The sequence below is a fragment of the Cetorhinus maximus genome, chromosome 7 (genome assembly GCF_964194155.1).
Source record: "Cetorhinus maximus chromosome 7, sCetMax3.hap1.1, whole genome shotgun sequence".
In the NCBI taxonomy this organism is placed as follows: Eukaryota; Metazoa; Chordata; class Chondrichthyes; order Lamniformes; family Cetorhinidae; genus Cetorhinus; species Cetorhinus maximus.
This window is the reverse complement of record NC_135885.1, coordinates 85,747,738-85,772,074: the sequence shown is the minus strand read 5'-3', so window position 1 is coordinate 85,772,074 and position 24,337 is coordinate 85,747,738. Positions and strand designations below refer to the sequence as shown.

At 42.6% G+C, this 24,337-nt stretch overlaps 1 protein-coding gene and 1 pseudogene across 1 annotated transcript in view; both read right to left on the bottom strand.

The window, feature by feature from the left end:
- arhgap42a (Rho GTPase activating protein 42a) overlaps positions 1 to 24,337 on the bottom strand; it is a 480,518-nt gene that overhangs the window by 431,905 nt on the left and 24,276 nt on the right. The window lies entirely within an intron of this gene.
- Positions 12,381 to 21,962, bottom strand: LOC144683083 (small ribosomal subunit protein uS5 pseudogene; annotated as a pseudogene).

The following is a 24,337-nucleotide window of genomic DNA, read 5'->3' as shown; positions in this document are numbered from 1 at the left end:
TTGTGGCAGCTAGTCTGTTAACAGTAGACTCCCACAATAACATTGAGCAATTTGAACCACATTGATATTGTACCATGTCAAATCAACTGAGATGTTACAGTACCATGACTTGAATTGACATAGTATTGAATTTTACTTCAATGTACATGACAGAGGAACAGCATATTTCATACTGCAACATCCTGTCACCCCAATGGAGACTTGAGTTCAAACACAGGCCAAAGAAAATGAATATCTACCCTCAAAGAGATCTAGTTAAGTGCCTCTCCCTTCACTGACAGCTGTTGAGGGTCATTGGTAAGCAGAGTTCTCAGTTTGAATCTAAACCTCAGACATGACTCAACTGCTGAAAGCATAATCCATCTGTAAAAACAGCTATGTTTGGAATTGAAAAGAAAGGACATAGCCAGTGAATGCTGGTTACCTCCTCTATCGGGATCCAATAAACAGTACAAAATTCAGCAGTCTTAATTGCAAGACGTCATGATCAAATTGGAAGAATGAAAGCAAACACCTTTAATGCTGGATTTTCAGTGCACAATCAAGGTCTATATTAAGATAAGAACAAAATACTGCGGATGGAAATCTGAAATAAAAACAGAAAATGCTGGAAAAACTCAGCAGGTCTGACAGCATCTATGGAGCGAGAAACAGAGCCAACGCCTGGAGTCTGCATGAGCCCCCTACAGGTCTATATTAATGTTTGATAGCAATCATTTGCCACGCATTCTCGACAGTAATCCTTAAATTTAATTTTTTTTAGAGCAAGCTGATAATATTCAGTAACAACCAAAAATACTGGAGATAAAAGTACGAGGGGCAGTGGTATTGTCACTGGACTAATAATCCAGGGACCCCGGATGATGCTCTAGGGACCTGGGTACGAATCCCACCACGGCAGATGGTGGAATTAAAAGTCTAATGATGACCATTAAACCATTGTCATAAAAGCTCACCTGGTTCACTTATGTTTCTTAGGGAAGGAAATTTGCTGTCCTTACCTGGTCTGGCATACATGTGACTCCAGACCCACAGCAATGTGGTTGACTCTTAACTACTCTCTAAAATGGCCTAGCAAGCCATGAATGAAAGGAATGAAACTGGACAGACCACCCGACATCGACCTAGGCACCAGAAATGACAACGGCAAACTCAGCCCTATCGACCCTGCAAAGTCCTCCTTACGAACATATGGGGGCATGTGCCAAAATTGGGAGAGCTGTCTCACAGACTAGTCAAACAACAGCCTGATATAGTCATACTCATGGAATCATACCTTACAGACAATGTCCCAAACACCATCATCACCATCACTGGGTATATCCTACCCCACCAGCAGTACAGGCCTAGCAGGGGTGGTGGCACAGCGGTATACAGTCAGGAGGGAGTTGCCCTGGGAGTCCTCAATATCGACTCCAGAGCCCATGAAGTCTCATGTATCAGATCAAACATGGGCAAGGAAATCTCCTGCTGATTACGACATGTCAAACCCTCAGCGAATGAATCAGCATTCCTCCATGTCCAACACCATTGAGGGTAGCAAGGGTGCAGAATGTACTTTGGTTGGGGTCTTCAATGTCCATCATGAAGAGTGGCTCAGTAGCATCACTACTGACCGAGCTGGCTGAGTCCTAAAGGACACAGCTGCTAGACTGGGTCTGTGGCAGATGGTGAGGGGACCAATAAGAGGGAAAAGCATACTTGAAATCATCCTCACCAACCTACCTGTCGAAGGTGCATCTGTCCATGACAGTATGAGTAGGAGTGACCACCGCACAATCTTTGTGGAGACAAAGTCCCGTCTTCAAATTGAGGATACCCTCCATTCTGTTGTATAGCACTCCCACCATGCTAAACGGAACAGATCTAGCAACTCAAGTCAGAGCATCCATTAGGCGCTGTGGGCCATCAGCAGCAGCAGAATTGTAATCAATCACAATTTGTAACCTCATGGCCCAGCATAAACCCCACTCTACCATTACCACTAAGCCAGGGTATCAATCCTGGCTCAATGAAGAGTGCAGGAGGGCATGCCAGGATGAGCACCAGGCATACCTGCAAATGAGGTGTCAACCTGGTGAAGCTACAGCATAGGATTACTTGCGTGCCAAACAGAAAAAGCAGCAAGCAATAGAGAGCTAAGCAATCCCACAATCAACAGATCAGATCTAAGCTCTGTAGCCCTGCCGCATCCAGTGAAGGACATAGCCAGTGAATCGTTGTGAACAATTACACAACACACTGAAGGAGGAGGCTCCACATATATCCCCATTCTCAAAGATAAGGGAGCCCCCAATGCATCAGTGCAAAAAATAAGGCTGAAGCATTTGCTACAATCTTCAGCCAGAAGTGACAAGTGGATGATCCATCTCGGCTTCCTCCAGAGGTCCCCAGCATCAGGGATGCCAGCCAATTCGATTCACTCCACGTGATGTCAAGAAACAGTTGAAGACACTGGATACAGCAAAGGCTGTGGACCCTAACAATGACCCGACAATAGTACTGAAGACTTGTACTCTAGAGCTTGCCGCGCCCCTAACCAAGCTCTTCCAGTACAGTTACAACACTGGCATCAACCGCAATGTGCAAAATTGCCCAAGTATGTCCTGTCCACAAAAAGCATGAAAAATCCAACCCGGCCAATTACTGCTCCATTGGTCTACTCTCCATCATCTGTAAAGTGATGGAAGGGGTCACCAATGGCGCATTCAAGCAGCACTTGCATAGCAATAACCTGCTCACTGACACTCAGTCTGGGTTCCACCAGGATCACTCCGCTCCTGACCTCATTACAGCCTTGGTTCAAGCATGGACTAAAGAGTTCAATTTCAGAGGTGAAGTGAGGGTGACTGCCCTTGACATAAAGGCAACATTTGACCGAGTGTAGCATCAAGGAGCCCTAGCAAAACTGGAGTCAATGGGAATCAACGGGGAAACCCTCTGCTGGATGGAGTCACACCTAGCACAAAGGAAGATGGTTGCGGTTCTTGGAGGTCAATCATCTCAGTTCCAGGACATCACTGCAGGAGCTCCTCAGGGTAGTGTCCTAGGCCCAACCATCTTCAGCTGCTTCATCAATGACCTTCCTTCCATCATAATGTCAGAAGTGGAGATATTCGTTAATGATTGTGCAATGTTCACCATTCGTGATTCCTCAGGTACCGAAGCAATCCATGTCCAAATGCATCAAGAACTGAACAATATCCAGGCTTGGGCTGACAAGTGCCAGGCAATGACCATCTTCAGATGCCTGGATGAGTGCAGCTCCCACAACACTCAAGAAGCTTGACACCATGCAGGACAAAGCAACTCGCTTAATTGGCACCCCATCCACAAAAGTTCACTCCCTCCACCACCAACACACGGTGGCAGCAGTGTGTACCATCTACAAGATGCACTGCAGGAACTCACCAAGGCTCCTTAGACAGCACCTTCCAAATCCACAACCACTGCAATCTAGAAGGACAAGGGCAGCAGACACTTGGAAACGCCACCACCTGGAAGTTCCCCTCCAAGCCACTCACCATCATGACTTGGAAATATATCGCCTTTCCTTCACTGTCGTTGGGTCAAATTTCTGGATCTCCCTCCCTAACAGCATTGTGGGTGTACCTATACCACATGGACTGCAGCGGTTCAAGAAGGCAGCTCACCACCACCTTCTCAAGGGCAATTAGGGATGGGCATAAATGCTGGCCTAGTCAGCAATACTCACATCGCATGAATGAATTAAAAAAGTTGGTAGGGCAAAAATAATCGCCCTGTGACACCAGGAGCCCCACCCTCCTATTGCCTTGGGTTAAGCTAAGACTGCTGGAATTTGTTTTGCAGCACTTTTGGGGCTGTGAATAACATTTTTAAGCAAACTCAACAGGAGTACCCTACCTCTCCAAAGAAATAGGCCAAGTTCAAACCTGTTCTTAACAAGTCTATTTTGCACACTTTGGGTTCCACACTCCTGGGCTACCAAAATCCAACTAGAGTGGCCCCAGCTGATGATTGAAACAGCCTGCTGTGTCCGTAAAGCGCACGTGTGGAATGTGCCCCGCCCCTGATAAAATGGGAAGTGCCGTTTTCGAGAAAGCCTACAATTTGGGCCAATAAGAGTGCTATAACCACAGCAGAAAGGAAATCCCAGCTAAGACACGGACTGAAGATAAAGAATGCAGCCATCAAACTATAAATTCTCAAAATGAGAAAATAAGTTATTTAATGTCAGTTATTGCACAGCTACAACAGAGATTTAAAATGATCACCCGTGTGATTTACCTTTTGAAGAGTAAATTAGAGAAAAACAACATCAGACATCAGTGATAGTTCTATATGGAATCAAACCCTCATCAGGTTCACAAATCTTGGTGGCATAAAATAAAATCACCAAAGTTTGCAAGTAGATTAATTTTTATTTGGGGAGAAATGTAATAAACTGCTTAAGAATCAAAACTATGAGGGGGAAAAGGGGATATTAAGTCAAGACAGAAGACTTAAAAACTTGTGTGGTGACAAAACATGCTTAATTATTTTATTTTAGAGCTTGTAAGTGGGTTTGTTTCTAGCGCAATAAACTGTTGGCAAATGTGCACTGGCTGAAACCACACCAGAAATCAACATGCTCCATTGTTCATTCAGTGGGTCCCTAAATTTTAGAAAATTAACAGGAATATATAAAAGACTCAAACAATTATTTGTTGGGACAGACATTTTTGAAGTTCTCACCACTACGAAAATTAGCCAAGTCCTGAATAACCACCAATCCCAATGGAACTTATTTTTGCAATTTAGTAACTTATCAATTCCAGGAAGAAATCAAACTTATTAGAGATGGAAAACCTTCACAGGATCTTGTGAAGGCACTGTTGGTGGTACTTCTCCAGTGCTTTGAGGTGCCTGCTGTAGATTGTCCACGTTTCCAAAGCACATGAGGTCGTGGAGATCACTATTGCTTGGTAAGCCATGAGCTAGTCTCTTGGCCACCCTAACTCGTTGCTGTTTAATAACTGACTGTCTCGCTAGACAAGATGAAAAGTCAGGTTACTACTTCAAATAGGTGGCAGTAAATATGACAATGGCCCAGAACTTCCAATCTCTGGGGGAGGGAGGGGGTTGTAGTTCAGAGATACCTCAGGAGATGCACTGCGGAAGTCCCGGAAGTCCCCAGGCAAGGGTTACGTGGCAATTATCCGGGAAGTTTAAACTTCCCAAGGACAATTATTCAGTACCACGAGCCATCTAGTACTCCAATTTAAATTGGAGACTTCGGATGTTTCGACTTTCTTAGCAGAATAGTTGCTTGGAAAAAGGTAGAAGGATTTAAAACCATTACTAACTTCTGGGTAACTATACTACTAACGCCCTCTGATCCCTACTGACGCCCTCCCCCCCCGCCTCGAGTAACCTCCCACCCCTCAACACATCACCATACAGGACAATGAGCTTGGATAGTCGAGGGGGTAGGATGGGTCGAGGGGTAGTCAATGGTCCAGGTGTAATCAGGGTTCAGGGAGTGGTCGGGGGGGGGGTAGTCGGGGTGGGGTGGTCAGCGTGTTGTGGGGTTGTTGGGGAAGTCGGGAGGCGGTCAGCGTAGTGGGGAGTAATCGGGTGGTTGGGAGAGTAGTCAGCTGGTTAGGGAGGTAGTCAGTTGATCGGGACGCAAGTCGGGGGGGTGGTCAGGAGGGTAGGTGTGGAGTGGTGGGGGGGGGGTGTTGTTGCAGGAGGGGTGGGATGTTAGTCGTGGTGGGGTGGGGGGGGGGGTCCAGTAGGGGTCGTGGGTATTAGTAGTATAGATACCCAGGAGTTAGAAGTGGTTTTAAATCCTTCTAACTTTTTCCAAGTAACTATTCTGCCACGAGAGTCGGAACCATCCAAAGTCTCCAATTTAAATCAGAGTACTAGATGGTTCACGGTACAGGGTAATTGTCCAGAGGAAGTTTAAACTTCCCGAGCGATTGCCGTGCAGTCCTTGCCTGGGAACTTCCAGGACTTCCGGGGGTCCCCCAGCACATCTTCTGAGTAGCTCTGGGGTACAACCACCCCCCCCACCACACCTGCCCCCCAGATCAGAAGTTCTGGGCCATTGTCTCATTTACAGTCCACCGGTTTGAAGGAGTAACCTGACTTTTCATGTCGTCTAGAGAGACAGTCAATTATTAAAAAGCAGTGAGTTAGGATGGCCAAGAGACTAGCTCATGGCTTACCAAGCAATAGTGATCTCCACGATCCTGTATGCTTCGGAAACTTGGACAATCTACAGCAGGCATCTCAAAAGTACTGGAGGAGTAACTTTGCATGATCCTCCAAATCCAGTGGTAAGAAAGACTAACCAGCAGCACCATCCTCTCACAAGCCAACTTGCCCAGCATCGTGGCCCTAATCACTAAAAATCAGCTTCGCTGGGTGGGACATCATTCACATGCCTGGCACCAGGCTCCCAAAGCAACTGCTCTACTCAGAATTCGGTCATGGGTGGAGATTCCCAGAGGACAGAGGAAACGCTTTAGGAATGGCCTGCCAACTCACTGCAGACCCTTTCTATGACCAACCAAAATGCAGAAGGCTCATACAGGAAGGCACCCAACACACTGAGAGACTTTGTCAGTAATGTGTAATGGCGAAGTTGAGGTATCGAAGGGAACGCAGGAACCTCCAAACAACGCATCTACCCAACCCTTCAAGCACCACCTGCCTGCATGTGGCAGAGTCTGCAGATCGAACATTGGATTTATTAGCCATCTCAGAACCCATCCTACCAGAGCAGCAGCCAGTCATCCTCGATCCCAAGGGACTGCCAAAGAAGAGGAGGAGTTAAGATGGCTAATTACAACAATGTATCTTATTGAATAGTACAGACTAAACACCAAGAGAATCAGCAGATCTGGCAAATCTGTGGAGAAAGAAACAGAGTTAATGTTTCAGGTTGATAACCCTTCATCGGGGCTGGGAGGACTTAGGAATACAACAGTTTTAAAAAAGGAAGGGAAAGGGGCGAGGGGTGGAAATAACAAAACGAAATATCAGTAATCAGTTGAAGGCAGGAGTTTTTTTTAAATTAAATGACAAAAGGGATGATAATGTGTGGCAAAAAGAGATGGTAATGGAACAGGTACAGAAACAAATGGTATGTCTAGAGGAGATGTAATGAGAAAAATAGAAACATCCCGAACAGCTGCCATTTTTAGAGCACAGGCTTAGCAGAGCATCAAATAGTGGACTTGAAGCTCTGCAAAGCCACCTGATTAAGCAGTAAAATCAATGGGAATTGGGTAATTGTTACGTTCACACTATGTTCATGTCATCTGCCTAGCAGGTAAGCATTACCTCGCATATAAATACCAATAATTGGGTATTCTGAAATCAAAATGTTGGCAGATAACAGGGATTTTCTAACACAAACAAAAACAGAAAATGCTGAAAAAACTCAGCTTTTAAGACAGTAACCATTTTTTTTTTTAAAACTCAGGCTGTCAGCAGCTGCCGGTTATGTCTCTGTGGTTTTTCCCATACTTTTCGGGTTTTGGCGAGCTCTGCAGTGAACGTGGACCTTCCCTGACTGTAAGTTTTTAAACGTTTTAAAAACTGCAGCACATTCTTCTCTGTGTCTTCTTTTTGAAGCCTGCATGGCTTGTATATTTCGAACTTCGGAGGCTGTTTCAGCCAGCAGCCCTGTCATCGTGTTTTTCCCCATGCTTTCTTGGGACCCCGCGGTCATGAGTCCTATTTTTTCTGCAAACGTGGCTGCTTCACTCTTCTCTATAAGCTTTTTTTTCTAAATTTCTTTCCTGTTCAGAAAGGCACAGCAGCGGTTTCTTCCATTTTTGTCTTTTTATCTTCACCTTGCAGATCCCCTTTGTCTGAACTTTGGGAGGGCTCCGAGGAGAGAAGGAGCACTTTTTTTTTTAAACTAGTAATTTCCTTTTACTAGCTGTTTCACTTTTCGAGTGGCCTTACCGCAAAGGTCCGTTGTCCTCGTCACCAATTTGTTATGTTTTAATACTGGTATGCCAATAACATTTTAAAGACTAATCAATACTCACGGAGGCGTGGAGGCGATTGAACATTTCAGCTCTCATTTATTCTAATGCAGTAGCAGAACTAACAAAAAAACATAGATTCTGTGATCCCACAATGCACTGGCTTACAAAGTACAGCAAGCTAAACAAGACATTCATTACATAACAGAACTTTTGTTGCTTTTCAGCAATATTCAAATTAAATTTAAAAATATATATTATTATTTTTCCTTTCTCTTAATTTTGCTTTTTGTAGCTGATTCGACATTGAATTAGAGTGGGTGAATTCATTCTCTCAGTCCTTCCTCTGTTTACCTTTCAATCCTTTAATTTCATGGGCTAAGCAGATAACTGTTTCTCCTGATGTTTACTGAGGTCCCAGATGCCCTGTTGCCCTTGCTGTTATCAGTTAGTAGTTCCCACAACTTGATGGGAAAAAATTATTTTGAGTTGAAGGGTGCAGGAAGAAGTTTGAAATGCCCCGCTTCAAAAAATTCTGACTGCACCCTCATGTTCTATCCTCAGCACTGCAAGTAAGAATTTTGCTACTTTTTGAGCTTAAAATAAATCACAATCATAAAATAATTAAAGTAAAAGCTAAGTACTAAAAACAATATAGATATAGTTCTGACACTGTTCTCATTTCTAATTCGGCAATGAATATTGCTAAAACTACTATGTCACAGCAAGGTTCTGACAGAAATAGAGAGGTCGGCTTTTTTTTTCACCTGAAACCTCAAGAATTAAATTTAAGCAAAGAAAAAAGTTTCACCAAGACATTTAATCTGAACAAATGGGCTCTTGATTATGAATATAAAATCTAGACATACAAAGTCTTATAGAAATATTGCTTTCAAAAGGGCATTCTGCCAAAATGCTCCACACAAAGCTGCAGATAACTTTAAGGGCTTGCTCATCACTTAAATAAAAATGTATCAAACTTGTTCGATTAAAAATATAATTAATAATCTGCAAAGCACCTTTGCTACAGCACAAAATTGTTCACCTCAGAGAATACAGACTGTGTAGAAAATACAGAACTCAATATTTCCTCTCCACTATTTTCTTTAAATATGCACATTTGCTTCAGTTTGACCCTAGATTTAACTTCTACAATAAGTTAAAATGATATTTCATCAACTTGGTCTTGGTCCTGAGTATTGGAGTATTAAGGGGTAACAATAAATATACAAATATATGATCTACATCATTAGTGATGCAAAACCATGATAACAGAGCATGGAGAGAGATAGTTCTATGTAAAGCTTTGTGTAAAGACTACCTTTTAAATAACTAGCATAACGTTAAATAAAAAATCTAATAGCATCATCTCCAGCCTTATCTGTAAGTCCAGGACCACAACTACCATATCCTAAGACCAAAGACACTGACAGATGGTGGCAACAGTTAAACGTGACCCAAAGAGCAACAAGTGAAGAGCCCAGCGACTGGAAGGGGCAGCAAGGGAACCGACTACTGGACAAGAACAGCACGGGAAAATCTTCAAGCTAACTCCAGAAGCAACAGATGAAAAAAGTCCTAGCTCTGCCAGAGTGCTTCAACCATGGAACGCTTGAATCAAGCGAAGAAGTGGCAGAACTGGCCTCGGCATTTTACCAGGTAAAGAACTGCATCAGGACCAGCAGATAAGGCTGGCAAAGAGCAGGTCAGTACCTCACTATATGCCATCAGCAGCAGTGCAGATGACATTATGGTGTGACAGGGCATAAACAAAGACACAGTAACTTGTGAAGAAGCGATGAAAGACTTCAATTACTTATTTTAATCTTCGCAAAAACACCATCGTAAAATGAGCAAAATTTACTAAGTGCACTCAAAGACCAGGAGAAGTCATAGCTTCCTTTATTAATCAGCTATATCGATCAGTAGAAAATTGTGAATATAGAGCCCTGAAGGATTAATTAATTAGCAATCGCATTGTCATGAGAGTCTTAAAAGAGACACTCCCTGATTTTTTGCAGTGATATAAGCCTTGATCCTATCGAAAACGATACAGACAGTGAGGCAGGCAGAAGAGAGAATGCAAATTAGCTTTATTCGAGGCGGCCAAGAAATCTTGTGGAGAAACCAGGCTGGCACAGTCCAGTTTAAAGCACAAAAAAATTGCAGCGCACCTCACCCCAATCAGAGAAAAGAAGAAAGAGGCTCAGTAGCCTCTGTTATTCAGTGTTCTCGTTGTGGCGGGAAAAGGGGCAGCAGCGCTAAGTGCCGTTCCTGCAAGAAAAGAAACCATTTTAAATCAGTTTGCCATGGCAACAAGCTTTTACCCAAACAATTAAAGGAGAAACAGCCAAGATTACATACCATTCAGGAAATTAAAGAAATTCAAGAGATTGAAGAAGAAAAAGAGCCAGAAGTACCATTCTTGGGAGAAGTCACAGGATCAAATGGAAATTATTGCAGTGTAGATGTCAACTGACATAAAACAAACTTCAAGTTAGACACTGCAGCAGGTATTTTAACTTTGTCAGATACGGACAAGTGGTTAAAAGCAGAGATACTCCAGCCACCAACCAAAAGACTCCATAGGCAAGGAGACATTCAGCTGAAATACAGTTGGCTGCAAAACTCTAACATAAAGGAAGAGAAATCACAGAAACGTTGTATGTTATTACAATCAAGAACACTCACTTATAAGCCTGAAAGCTTGCACAGATTTACAATCCATCTACAAAGTTGATGAGCTTGGAAGCTCAGAAAAAAGCAACAGCATTCGGAGCAGAATTCCCAAAGCTATTCAGAGGTCTAGGAAAGCTGAAAGTAGCCTATCGCATCACATTGAGACCAGGTGCAAAACCAATGTGCTTGTTCACCCCAAGGAAGATTCCACACACATTTTTAAAGAAGGTGAAACAAGAAATTGAATCCATGCTGCATTAGGGAGTCATCTCATCTGTCATCATACCCACAAATTGATGTTGAGGGTTCCTGTACCAAGTGCTTAATACGCATGTGTGTTGACCTCACACAGCTAAACAAGGCAGTGGAAAGGGAGATCCACCCAGTGGCATCTATGGATGAGAGTCTGGCAAAGCTAGCAAAAAGTACCATTTTTACAAAGTTGGATGCCAACAGTAGCTTCTGACAACTACCTCTGGATAAGGAGTCCAAACTACTGACTATATTTATCTGGAGAGATTGTTTTAATCGCCTACCTTTTGGAATTACATCAGCTCCAGATTTTCCAGAGAACAATACCAACCATTTAGGAGGGTTTAGAAGGGGTCACCTGCCGCATGGATAACATTTTGATCCATGGGTCCACCACTCAGGAACATGATACAAGAGTGAGAGCAGTGTTGCAATACTTGGAAGAAGCAGTGCTAACTCTCAACAATAAGTGAGCTTTCACAACCCGCTATAAAGCTCTTGAGACATATAATTTATGCATCAGGGTTGATCCCTAAAAGACCAAGTCAATCAAAGATTTTCCACCACCCTGCAATGTTACAGAGTTCAAATGTTTCATAAGGATGGTCAATCAGGCAGGGAACTTCCTCCCTAATTTGGCACATGCGCACAGATGGCCAAGACAAATGCTCTGATAAGAACAGGCAAGATGTTGCAGAGAACATCAACAAATCTCATTTTACAACATCAAAAAAATTGCTTATTTCACCAGACATTCTGGCACATTACAACCCGGAACTGTCCACAGTGGTTGCTCCAGTTGCAACAGAAACCACATTGGGATATTCCAGGTCCCCGCAGACATGGATAGATCCATATATTACACATCTAGGTCATTAACTGAAACTGAACAAAGGTATGCGGTGATCGAAAAGGAGGCACTGGCAGCCACTTGGGCCTGTGAGAATTACACTGACTAAGTCCAGACCTCCTGTTTACAATAGAAATGGACCACAAACCATTGATCACCTTATTAAATACCAAGGAACTAGCAAAGATGCCACCTAGATTTCAGAGATTCCGGCCAAGACTCATGAGGTTCGATTCCAAGACTGAATACGCACATGGCAAGCAGCAAATAACAGAAGAGTCAAGGAGGTACAGTCATACAGCTCACTCACAATAATTTTTTTTTAGCAGCAACCACACAGAAGCTGAATAAAATGAAGAATGTGCTAAAATCAGAGAATACTGTGAAAACAGAAGGCTAGAATATGTTCCTAACAATACCATCCTAAACAGTACTTCAAGCAATGCAGGCATCTCAGTACTGTGGACGGCTTATCAATCACAATGAGAGGTTCGTCACACCAAGGGTCTTCAGACTTGAAATTCTTCAAAGAATACACCAAGGACACCTAGGCATTACAAAGTGCCATGGTAAAGGGAGCACAAAATTCAGTTTAGTGGCCAGGAATTTCAAAATCACTAGAGGACATGACTTCAAGCTGCATCACCTGTGCAATCCATCGCCAAGAGCAGAAGGAGCTTTGATGGCATCATAATTTCCATCCGGACCCTAGGAATTTCTTGGAATGGGCCTATTCAAGTTTAAGGGGAAGACATTCCTCATAGTTATTGACTATTACTTCAGATTCATTGAAATTAAACACTTTCATGGAAAAATCTCAGAATGTAATCATCAATTCATGGAAAGAAATTTTTCCCACACATGGCGTCCAAGATCCACTCATTTCGGACAATGGTCCACAATTTGCGAATGAAGAGTTCAAGAAATTTACAGAAGACTATGGATTTGTCCACACAACTAGTTCGCCCAGATAATGGTGAGCAAATGGTGCTCAATAAGCAAAAGGTGAGGCCAAGAGAGGAGCCGAACAATCAAAACTTTGTTGAATAAGAATGATCTCAACTTATCACTGTTGAGTTACCTTTTCACACCACTACAGAAGGGTTTAGCTCCTTTAGAACTACTACTGGGAAGATGATTATGCACACAACTCCCTGTTCTAAATGTCTAAAATTCTCTGACATCAAGAGAGTAGGGGAGGAGGGTGAATAGTGTGCAAATCAGATACAGAATTACAATCAATGCCATAAAGTGTATGAGTCACCAGAACTTCAACCAGTTGAACCAGCCTGGATCAGAGATCAGAACAGAGAAGGCCAAGTGGTGGAAAAGACACAAAGTCCGAGATCTTATCTGGCCGAAACAGAGAATAGGGGTTAGGGAAGAAATGGAAGAGCACTCATATCAACAAGAAGAAGACAATCAATTGAAGGGACTCAAGACAATTGAAGGGACTCCAGCTCACCAAGATACCCTCAAGCCAATTGTGAGGCTGAAACAGGAGCGCATAAAGTGAAAGCAGTGCTAAAGAAGAACGATGATATCCAACTTACATTTCTGAGCTATCGTTCAACGCCACTCCAAAATGGTTTAGCACTATGCGAACTCCTCATGAGTAGACAACCAAGGATTCAACTTCATACTCTCCCACACATACTCGTGTCACGTGTACAAACTGATGACTTGGACAAGGTGAGGTGAAAGAGTATTGTTCCAGCCAGATGTGGAACTATGACAAACATTACAAAGCACAAAACCTACCAGACCTCCACCAGGAGAACCGGTTTGGATCAAGACCAAGTTCACTATGGACAAGTGGTTGAACAGACACTACATCCACGGTCCTACCTCATCCAAACAGATAATGGTATGTTGAGACGGAACAGATGTGCACTAGTTTCCACACAAAAGTTACCTTCTACACAGTCAAAGCAGTCATCTACAAATCAAACTGGCCAGAGCTGCAGTATTCATCTACCAATACAGGTGACTATCAGACTGATGAATCAGTGACATCTGCCAATTCTCCTTTCACCCGGCAGAGCCCAAGATCATCCACACAACTCAAATTCCCAAACCTCTCTAAAGGAGTAAAGGACCCAGATAGGTAGACTAATGAAACCGCCACAGTGGTTGTCCCCATATTAAAAAAATGGAAGTCAGAGACTTGGGGGGGATGTAGCATAATGGGTAGAATCAGAGACTTAGGGGTAGATTAGTGTAAGGGGTTAAACCTAACTACATAATATGCTGAGACACCGTATAGGTCATCACAGGAAATGATGCAATGTCTTCTGATCTTATTCTTTTTTGTATTCCTCATGGAAAGGAAGCCACAGAAAGTAGTTTCTAAAGTTAATGTTTTCCTTACCTCAGCAGACACTAAATATTCTGTGTTAGCACAACGTGACCAAGAATATCATAGATTCTAGGTGATAAGGGCTATCCTTTGAGGAAGCTGTTTCTGCCACTCGTAGAGGGGTGAGAAACCAAGACACAGAGACATTCCAATGACAGCCATCTGCTCACCAGAACCCTCATCAGGCTGCTAAAGATGTGCTTTTGCTGTCTGTTCTACTCAGGTAGTGCCTCATAATACACACATTCCAGGACCTCTCAAATGGTTGTGGTCTGTTGTATTCTTCATAACATGGCCCATCTTTGAGGAGTGACCCTTGAAGATGCGGAGACTGTGGATGTCTGAACTCATTGGAGAAAGAGGGGCTGCAGGACCTGGAGAAGGATTCTGAATGGGATGCGGAGGAAAAACCCTCTGCTACATGAGGTGATCTAGCTGAACATAGAGGTGTCCAGGCCTGGGGTGTAATAATAGAGTCTTTCCAGGAAGCCATGATTGCAAGGGACCATCTGATCCAACAGAGGTTCAACTAAGGCAAGAGGAACTTACCCAATTGATGTGAATGTTCCTAACATGTGCTGACACAAGGAACAATATCCATGCAAGAAGACTATGCAATTTTAAAGTAATAGAGGGCCAGAAACTGCCTGGAGTCTTCACTGTTGCCAATGAGGAACTACTGTTTTATACACACACACAGTTATTACTGGATAGCACAAAGATCATATAATCATGTATGTCATGGTAATGAAAGTTGATTTTATTTACAGCTTGATCTTAACTAACTAAGTACTGGTGACATCTATATAACACACAGTGACCCTCTCAGTGCTCAGACTAAAGTGGTGCCCTCTGTTTGTTCTTGAACACTTCTAAGTAGTGCTACCTTTGTTCCCTAGGAGGATGTGGAGGCAGCCTGCCCACTTCTCTGCATTGTGACTGTACTGACTGAGGGAGTCATCCTTGTTTTGGAGGGACCAGTTGGGGTCTCTGCTGAGGCTATTCTGCCTGGATCTCTGCAAGGCAGCCCTTGTCACTGAGCCCTGCTGCATAGATGCTGTCAGTGAGGCAGAGGAAGTCTAGGATGTTGAGGGAGCCAGGAGAGTTGTGTCACCCCTCATTCTTTTCTGGTACATCCTCAACCTTCAGTTGATACTCCTGATGGCATGAGGGAGGCTGCCAGTGGGACACTACTGGCATCCCCTCCAGTCATCCCTGGGCCACCTACATAACTGACCTGTGCAGCCTACAAAATGTTTCATGTATTCCAAGGACATCAATACTCAGGTTTTGAATGATTTGTCCAGGCTGTATAAAGTGCCGTGCATCCTGCACATGACAATACATTGCTCCTACAAGCCATCCAGATACTACTACATATGGCTGTCCTTTTGTTGGAGGAGTTCATGCACTCGAAGCCCTGAGAGATAGTCGAGCTCGCCTGCTGCATGGACTGCTCCATTCACAGAGCATGACCTGCACAGGGTCAGGGAATTCCAAGAGGTGAAAACACATTAGTTCCTGCTGCTCCAAGTGCCAAGCCCCAAATTGTGTCTTTCAAGGCCCTTCACAGGAACTTGGACATGTGAGCAAGAGCAGACTATTCGGCCCACCATTCTGGAGAGTTTCTGCCGAGGAGGATGAGGTGAGCCGGCAAGTTTCCCAGCTCATGCTACCTGCCTCGGGAGCGAAAATCTGCAATTTTGTTCTGGTGTCAAAGTTTCTATTTACTGACAAAGGTTTTAAACATATGTTCATTGTCAAGGAGTGTCTAAAATCAGAATTTAAATAAAAATTGGATGCCTCACTGGAAAATTGTAGCTTATTGTCCAATCAAAATGGAACTTAAGATCTTGTCAATGAAAACATCCTGCCCAGCTTGGAAAGAAAGGGAATCAGTGCTTAACCAAAGTAGCTTGATCAGCTGCAAGAGTGATCAACCGATAGGAGGTTTACTGCTTGCTGTTGATCATATGCCTCATTTCTTGTAATGTATTTGTGACTAATGGGCATATTGTAACAGGTGAATTGTACTGTTAGGGAGTAACTCCACAAAACCTAGTAAAGATATCAGTGTTTAATTTAAGCTTTCAGTGTTGTTCCCTTATTGTAATTTTCATCTCCAAACCATAGAGTAACCTGTCAAAAGTTAAAGGTTACTTCTTATATCTCAGGTCAATCCTAAAGTCATCAGGTTCTGCTTGAACTGAACTCTTCTCTCTATAAATCATGTAATTTCACTAGAATGTGGGTCATAAATCATGGTAAAATAAAACTATTTTAACCATTGTTTCACAGGTCTTTTGACCAAATGATTGTCCTACTCTCCTATAACAACATTACGAGGGATTTTGTATGAAGAAATGTCGAGAATAAATGGGAAATTAGTTTTTTTTTTACACAGCGAACTGTTATGATCAGATACATACCACTTGTAAGGGTGGTGGAAACTGATCCTTTCAGTATCCCACTAGTTACAGCCTGCAAACCCCAAAATTATTTATTCCTATTCCATTTATTCCCATTAACCAGTCCTCAATCCATGATAATGTTTTGATCTCAATCGCCTGAGCCCTAACTTTGTATAATAGGCTCTTGGTGGCACCTTTTTGAATGCTTTTTTGAAAATCTAAATACACTACATCCACTGGTTCCCCCGTATCTACACTACAAGTTACAACCTCAAAAACTAACAAATTTGCCAACCAAGATTTCTCTTTCATAAATCAATACTGAGGCTGCCCAATCACATTATTGATTGCTGAGATTTTCCAGCAATTTCTGTTTTTATTTGTCAGTGTCAAGTTGGCTCCATAAGTTATTGAATGATCACAATTCAGTTTTCATTGTGATCCATCAGATTTCCATGGTCCCTATTCCATGAATATTACTAAAGACAAAGCTCTACTGACGCTCTGTGAAAGCTCACTTTCAAGCTTGCTAGTTCCAAGCAAACTGGCCCTTTAGTCTGTCACAGGCAACTTGGAACAATTCTACTATTTGGGTGTATGAATGAGAGACAACAATAGTGAAAGACAAAGGTGAATGAGGGCATGTGTGAAAAATTCATATAAAATTGGGGGGGGTGGTGGTGGGGGTGGTTTGGGGGTTTGATGGATAGTCTATGGTTATACTCTGGGCTATTCTACTGTATAATTAGATATTGAGAAGTATACCCCGCTCCTGAATGCTAAACATTTAAATGGCTAGCAAGGGTGACCAGGCCACTGAAGCCGAGCGAATTTCAATCTAACATAAATAGCAAAAACTGGCAGTGAGTTTAAGCCAGTAATTCAGTCAGACGTCTGCTGCTTATATTGACAAACTACTCTGATAATTGTCTATTTTGTATTACATTACCCTTCAATGAGTTTCATATGTCTCTGGGACAGGCATGATGGGCAGAAAGGCCTCCTATGCTGTATCATTTTATGTACTTCCACTTGTGGTTTAAGTGCTTTTCATTGTAAGGGTATATGACCACTTCTCTACCAATACAAAAAGGTAATTTTCAAAACAATTTTTGATTGCTGTACAATTTGCCAATATTAAGTGAGGTTTCAAACTGGAACTATCATGAGATCTCTGAATGACAAGTAATATTTACCACACTAATGATGTCACAATGTAACAGGATCACCAGATCAGCTACCCCGATATCACAGTTTTTAAAATACTACAGAAGTAAGACTGATAGTGGGAAATGAAAGGCCTGAACAAATCACATTATGTTCATTCACTAGTACGATTACAACGTATTTAGAAAATTAAACTATGAATATAGCAATCATTCAGCTTCCAGAATTTTTTTCCCCCCAAGTTGAGGCATGTAGTTCATAAGTGGAAGTAAGTCCTCCATTACCTCACCCATATGGATGCTGTTCATGCCTGAGCCTTTGGCAGGCAGTTCAGCCAGCCCTGATCCTGTCTTCATCGCACATCAAAACACCTACGCATCCCAATAGGGACCACTGCCTAGCAAATCAAGAGGAGGAAACCCAGTTCATTCTTTTCCCCTGCCTACTCTAAAGCCAACAGTAGTGCCCTACTATTGCAATGTCTAACCTCAAGTAACTCATCAAGGACCAGAGGTCATACCTAGACCTTTCCTGAAGGTTTAAACTGTTTCTCTTCACCCCACACTTACAAAAGAAAATTCATAAACTCTTTCTCCAAGTTATAGCCTCCGCTTCAACCGCTGTAGTCAGCGGTTGAAGCAGAGGCGTACACTGCTGACTGCATTTTGGATTATGTTCTTACCTTTTTCACAGGCTGTAGCGGGAACTTGCGCCCGGCTGCAGCTTGGATCCATCAGCGAAATTACTATGGAGACCTTGTGGTAAGGCACAATTCCAGCAAAGCCACACCCCTCTGACATCGCACCCCTTGATGTCGGCCTTCAGCTCAATGACAAGTGTTGTTAAATGATTTGAATCATTTTAAATGTTTTCTCCCACCACTGCATCCTGACTCTGCTCACCCCCACACCACCCCGGGCTCTGCCCTAAATAAATCAATGTAAATTGCAATGTATGTGCAGGGTAATCAGCCCAAGTTTACACCTTGACAGGTCCCAGCAAACCATCAGTATGGGCTCCCCTAGAGCCATTTCTGGTGAACCACAACTTCCAAGTTCCTGTATAAGTTGGCTCACTAGAATTTGCAGTTCCTTTGCAGCTTGCAGCCTTCAATAAGTGCAAACGTCTCAGCATTCATTTCTATTGGAACTGCAAGATCTGGGCCATAATTTTTATAGCAAACTGTGTTATATACCTGTTGTCCGATTCAATAATGAGAAAATAATAATTTGTGAGCTGAGGCAATAGCTCTTACAGATATTGCCCCAAACTACGTGGCACGAACAACAGTGAGAATATCAGATATAAAAGCAGAAAATGCTGGAAAAACTGTGGGCAGGATGGGTTGACTGGACAAGTGGCAAGGGAAGGAGTGGAAAGCAGAACCATGACTTGGGGGGCGGGGGAGAGTGGTGCTGATTGAAGGACGACGGGAGGGAAGGGGTGGACAAAGATACATGATTGGGGGGGTGGGTTTAACGAAAGATATGGGAAATAAGGGTCAGAAAATGGCAGGAAAGGACAGAGAGAAAAAACCTAAAAATACATCAATAGTCAAGACTAGATGTTACAAAGATAACAAAAAGAAAAAACTAAACGCTCTGTATCTGAATGCATGTAGCATTTCTAACCAAGTTAATGAATTGATAGCGCACACTGAAGTCAATAAATATGATCTGATAGCCACTACAGAGACGTGGCTGCAGGATCACAAGGATTGGGTCCTGAATATTGAGGGGTATATGACATTCAAGAAGAATCGGAAGCTAGGTAAAGGTGAAGTGGTAGCAAGGTTGATCAAGAGTGGCATAGGAGCAATAGTTAAAGATGACCTTGGTTCAGGAGATCAGGATGTAGAATTGGTTTGGGTGGAGATGAGGAATAGTACGGGAAAGAAGTCACTAGTGGGAGTGATCTACTAATAGTGACCACAATGTAGGACAAAGTATACAAGAAGAAATATTGGGTGCTTGTAATGAAGGGGTGACAATAATCATGGGTGGTTTTAATCTATATATAAACTGGAAAAACCAGATTGGCAGCAGTAGCCAATGGATGAGGAGTTCATAGAACGCTTTCAAGATAGTTTCTCAGAGCAACACGTTCTGGAGCCAACCAGAAAACAGGTTACATTAGACTTGGTATTGTGTAATGTGACAGGATTAATTAATGACCTCAGAGTCAAGACTAGGTAGCAGCGATCAGAATATGATTGAATTTTACATCCAGTTTGAAAGGGAGAAGAGTGGGTATAAGACTAATATTTTAAACTTAAATAGGGGCAACCATGTTATGTGAGCATGAAAGCCGAGCTAGCTGAAATGAACTGGGATACTAGGCTAAGGGATAGATCAATAGAGAAGCAGTGGCAGACATTTAAGGGACATTTAATTCAAAATGCTCAGAATAAGTATATTCATACGATAAAGAAAAATTCTAAGGGGAGAACCCACCATCCATGGTTAAAGAAGTTAAGGAAAGCATCAAACTTAAGGAAAAAGCATAAAACTGCGCAAAGATGGGTGGCAGGTCAGATAATCAAGAACGGCCGAGAATGATTAAAAGGTTAATCAGGAGAACAAAATTAGAGTATGAGGGGAAGCTAGCTATAAGTGTAAAAACAGACAGCAAGAGTTTCTACAGGTATTTAAAACGGAAAAAAGTAAAGAGAGTGTCGGTCCACCAAAGAGTGAGAATGGGGAATTAATAGCAGAAAATAAGGAAATGGCAGATGAAATTAGCAAATATTTTGCTTCTGTCTTCATTATAGAGGATACAAAAACATTCTAGTAAAAGCTGTAAATCAGGAGGCAGAAGGGAGAGGGGAACTTGGTGAAATTACAATCACTAGGGAAGCAATACTGAGCAAATTGATGGAGCTGTGGGCTGACAAGTCTCCGGGTCCTGATGGACTTCATCCTAGGGTTTTAAAAGAGCTGGCCAATGAGGTGGTAGATGCGTTGGTGTTAATTTTGCAAAATTCACTATTCTGGAAAGATTCCATCAGGCTCGAAAGTAACAAATATAACCCTCTATTCAAGAAGGGAGGGAGACAGAAAACAGGAAACTATAGGCCAGTTAGCTTGACGTTTGTCATGGGGAAGGTGTTAGAATCGATCATTAAGAAGCTTATACTGGGTACTTAGAGAAACTTAAGGTAATCAGGAAGAGTCAGCATGGCTTTCTGAAAGGGAAATCATATTTAACTAATTTATTGGAGTTCTTTGAAGAAGTAACATGTGCTATAGATAAAGGGGAGCCAATAGACATACTGTACTTGGATTTCCAGGAAGCATTTGATAAGGTGCCACATCAAAGATTATTGCAGAAAATAAAAGCCCATGGTGTAGGGGCTAACATATTACCATGGATAGAAGATTAGCTGGCTGGCAGAAAACAAAGTATGCATAAGTTGGTCCTTTTCTGAGCGGCAGGATGTGACAAGTGGAGTCCTGCAGGGGTCTGTGCTGGGGCCTCTACTTTTTACAGTTTATATCAATGACTTAGATGAGGGGAGCGAAGGCATGGTAGCTAAATTTGCAGGTGGCACAAAGATAGGTAGGAAAGAAAGTATGTTGTGAAGAGGACATAAGAAGGTTGCAAAGAGATATAGATAGGTTGAGTGAGTGGGCAAAAATCTGGCGAATGGAGTATAATGTGGGAAAATGTAAAGTTGTTCACTTTGGTAGGAAGAATAAAAAAGCAGAGTATTAAGGGATTGAGACAATACCAGTACCATAGGGTGCAGGGATAAGACACACCGAGACTGAACCGCAATGGCCAGTCACCTTGCATGGTACGGTGTGTGGCTTTCCAATTTTGTTACCCAAGTAACCCCAGTAACCCCTCCTTACAGGGATGATTGACAGCTTCACCATAATAATAGCTCCACGAATGGCAGTGGCCACTTCCTTGGAAGACTTGACACTCAATCCAACATGTCCGTTATAGTCACCAATAGCAACAAAAGCCTTGAACCTCTGGACGGGCATGATCTCGAGAACCTCATCCTTCAAGGACGATCCCAGGAAGAAGTCAATGATTTCAGACTCTTTGATAGGAAGGGAGAAGATATAAATTTCCTCCAGAGTTTTGATCTTCATATCCTTCTCCAAACGCCCAAGCTTAGTTACTGGCACCCACTCCTTTTCTTCAGCCTTTCCACCACGAACACCATGACCTCTGCTACGTCCTCTACCGTGGCCTCGACCCCACCCACGGCCACCGGAGCCAAAGCCACCACGGAAACCTCCCCTACCACTGGCGTCGTCTGCCATTTGGTGATTATTTTTTAATGCATAAATAATCAGCATCCTACTAAATTAATAATCGGGATCTATTTAAATTAATTAGATGGTTCCTATTGCATTAATAATCAGCTGCCTATTGCTTCAATAATCAGCAATATATTTCATCAACAATCAGAATGCCAACACATTAATGATCTGATTATTAGTTGAAATAATTCTCAGTCCTATTGCATTAATAATCAAGATAGATAGACTTTTTATTTATTTAGATTGATAGGTAGATTTTTGATAGAAAAGAGAGTCAAGAGTTATGGGGGGGGGGGGGGGGGGGGCGCAAACAAGGAAGTGGAGTTGAGAACACAACTAGATCAGCCATGATCTTATCAAATGGCAGATCAGGCTCGAAGAGCAAAAAGGCCTACTTCTGCTGCTACGTCTTATGGTCCTGCTCCTAAGTCCTATGTTCCTATGATTAAACTAATTTCCTATTACATGCTATTAGTAATGAGTCCAAATACACTAATATCCCATACAGTTTTTCACCAATCAATGATCAATAATGTGGATCCTATTACATTAATCACAGTCCTATGACATTAATAACCAGGATCCTGGTACATGAAAAATAAGGTTCCTATTAAATTCATAATACGAGTCCTAATGCTTCATAATTCAGGATACTATTACATGCCTTTCCAACAACTCCCCCCAAGCTCAAATCCTGTCCTTCCCACCCCTCTTGGTCAAAGATAAAAGCCCCCCTCACCCAACTCAACAGCTGAAACCTCCATCCCATCAAGCAACGAAGCCTCCCCGCCCCACAAATTTGATATTCCCCAGATTTTCACTCTGCAGTCACACAAAGTCTTAGACATTAAAGTGGGATCACACCAGGATAAAGTTTGGGAAGCACTGCTGTAGTAACTGACACCATGCTAATGGATAACTTGGCAAAGCGGCAGTGTGCAAATGAGGAATAAGGAGGGAACCAAGGAGACGTGTTTGAGAAGAACGGCATGGTCAGCCAAATCAAAGGTTGTAGAGAGGTGGAAAGGATAAAAACAGTATGCAACACACTCAGTCACAGAGGATTTCGTATGAGACTTCATTTAAGGCTATTCAGTGCTGTAGCAGAGACTGAATCTCTTCAAATAGAGATTTCCAACATGGAGTTGCATGATAGATGGTCATGTTTCTGCGAGGCAGAAACACTTGAGAATGTAGGGAGTCTGAGATTGGATGGTAAACAGAAGATTGAGGTTTTCTTTTTAAAAAAAACCAGGGCCTTTGAAAGATAGGTATCCAGTACTTCAGGAGCAAGGAGCATTTATAATGTCACCTAGCATAGGGCCAGAAAAGTACTATGGGCTTTCTACAGTGGGGAGCAAGATTTTATAGATGTATTAAGTCTATTGAGGACATGACGGTAGACAGGAAAGAAACTACAGAAAGATAGAGGTTAATTTCTATTTAATCTGGGAAGTCAGTTTGATGAGCAAAGGTAAAGCGGAGTGGCAAAGCGGAGGAGCAACTTAATGAATGGTTTCAATCTTAGTGGCAAAATACCATAAACACTTCACACTTCATGCTGGAAGTGAAGGTTTATGCGTGTGGGATGGTTGTTGGGCTGGGGTATGCAGGACAGGGCAGCATACAGAAGTTTAAGGAGACACTATTTTGTGGAAAAGGGGAACAAGGGGTTATGTTCTCCAGGTTGGTCCTGCAGTAGGAAATTTCGGCAGTAGTGCAAGGCTCAACAGTGCACAATGTAGTCAGACACAGGTGGTGAAGGTAGATCATTCACTCGGCACTGGCTGCAGGTGGTTGCAAATGCTTCAACCTTGCCTTCTGCTCTGGCTTGATGGGATCTGCCATCATTGAGGATGAAGATGTTTGTGCAGCCTCCACCTGTCCTTGGAATTTTAATCATCCACCACTATTCATGACTGGATGTGGCAAGATTGTAGAGTTTTAATCGTATCTGTTGGTTGTGGAATCACCTAGCCCTGTCTATAGCATGTTGCTCCTGCTATATGGCCTTCATGTAGTCCCTTGTTGGTATTTTTTCAGGTATGTATGGCATACTCTCCTACACTCCCTGTTGAACCTTGGTTGATCCACTGACTTGGTGGTAATGGTAGAGTGAGGGATATGCCTAGCTATGAAGCTACAGATTGCAAATGGAATTCAATTCTGCTAATAATGGCCCACATGAATGCCCAGTAGTGAGCTTCTAGGTCTGTTCTGAATCAATCCCATTTAGCATAGTGGTAGTGCCACACAACACAATGGAGGATGCCCTCAATGTAAAGACAGGACTTCATCTCCAAAAAAACTCATACCAGGAGACTCATGAACATGCAGATAGTCAAGTAGGTTTTCCCTCTTGCTGAGAGGAGGAG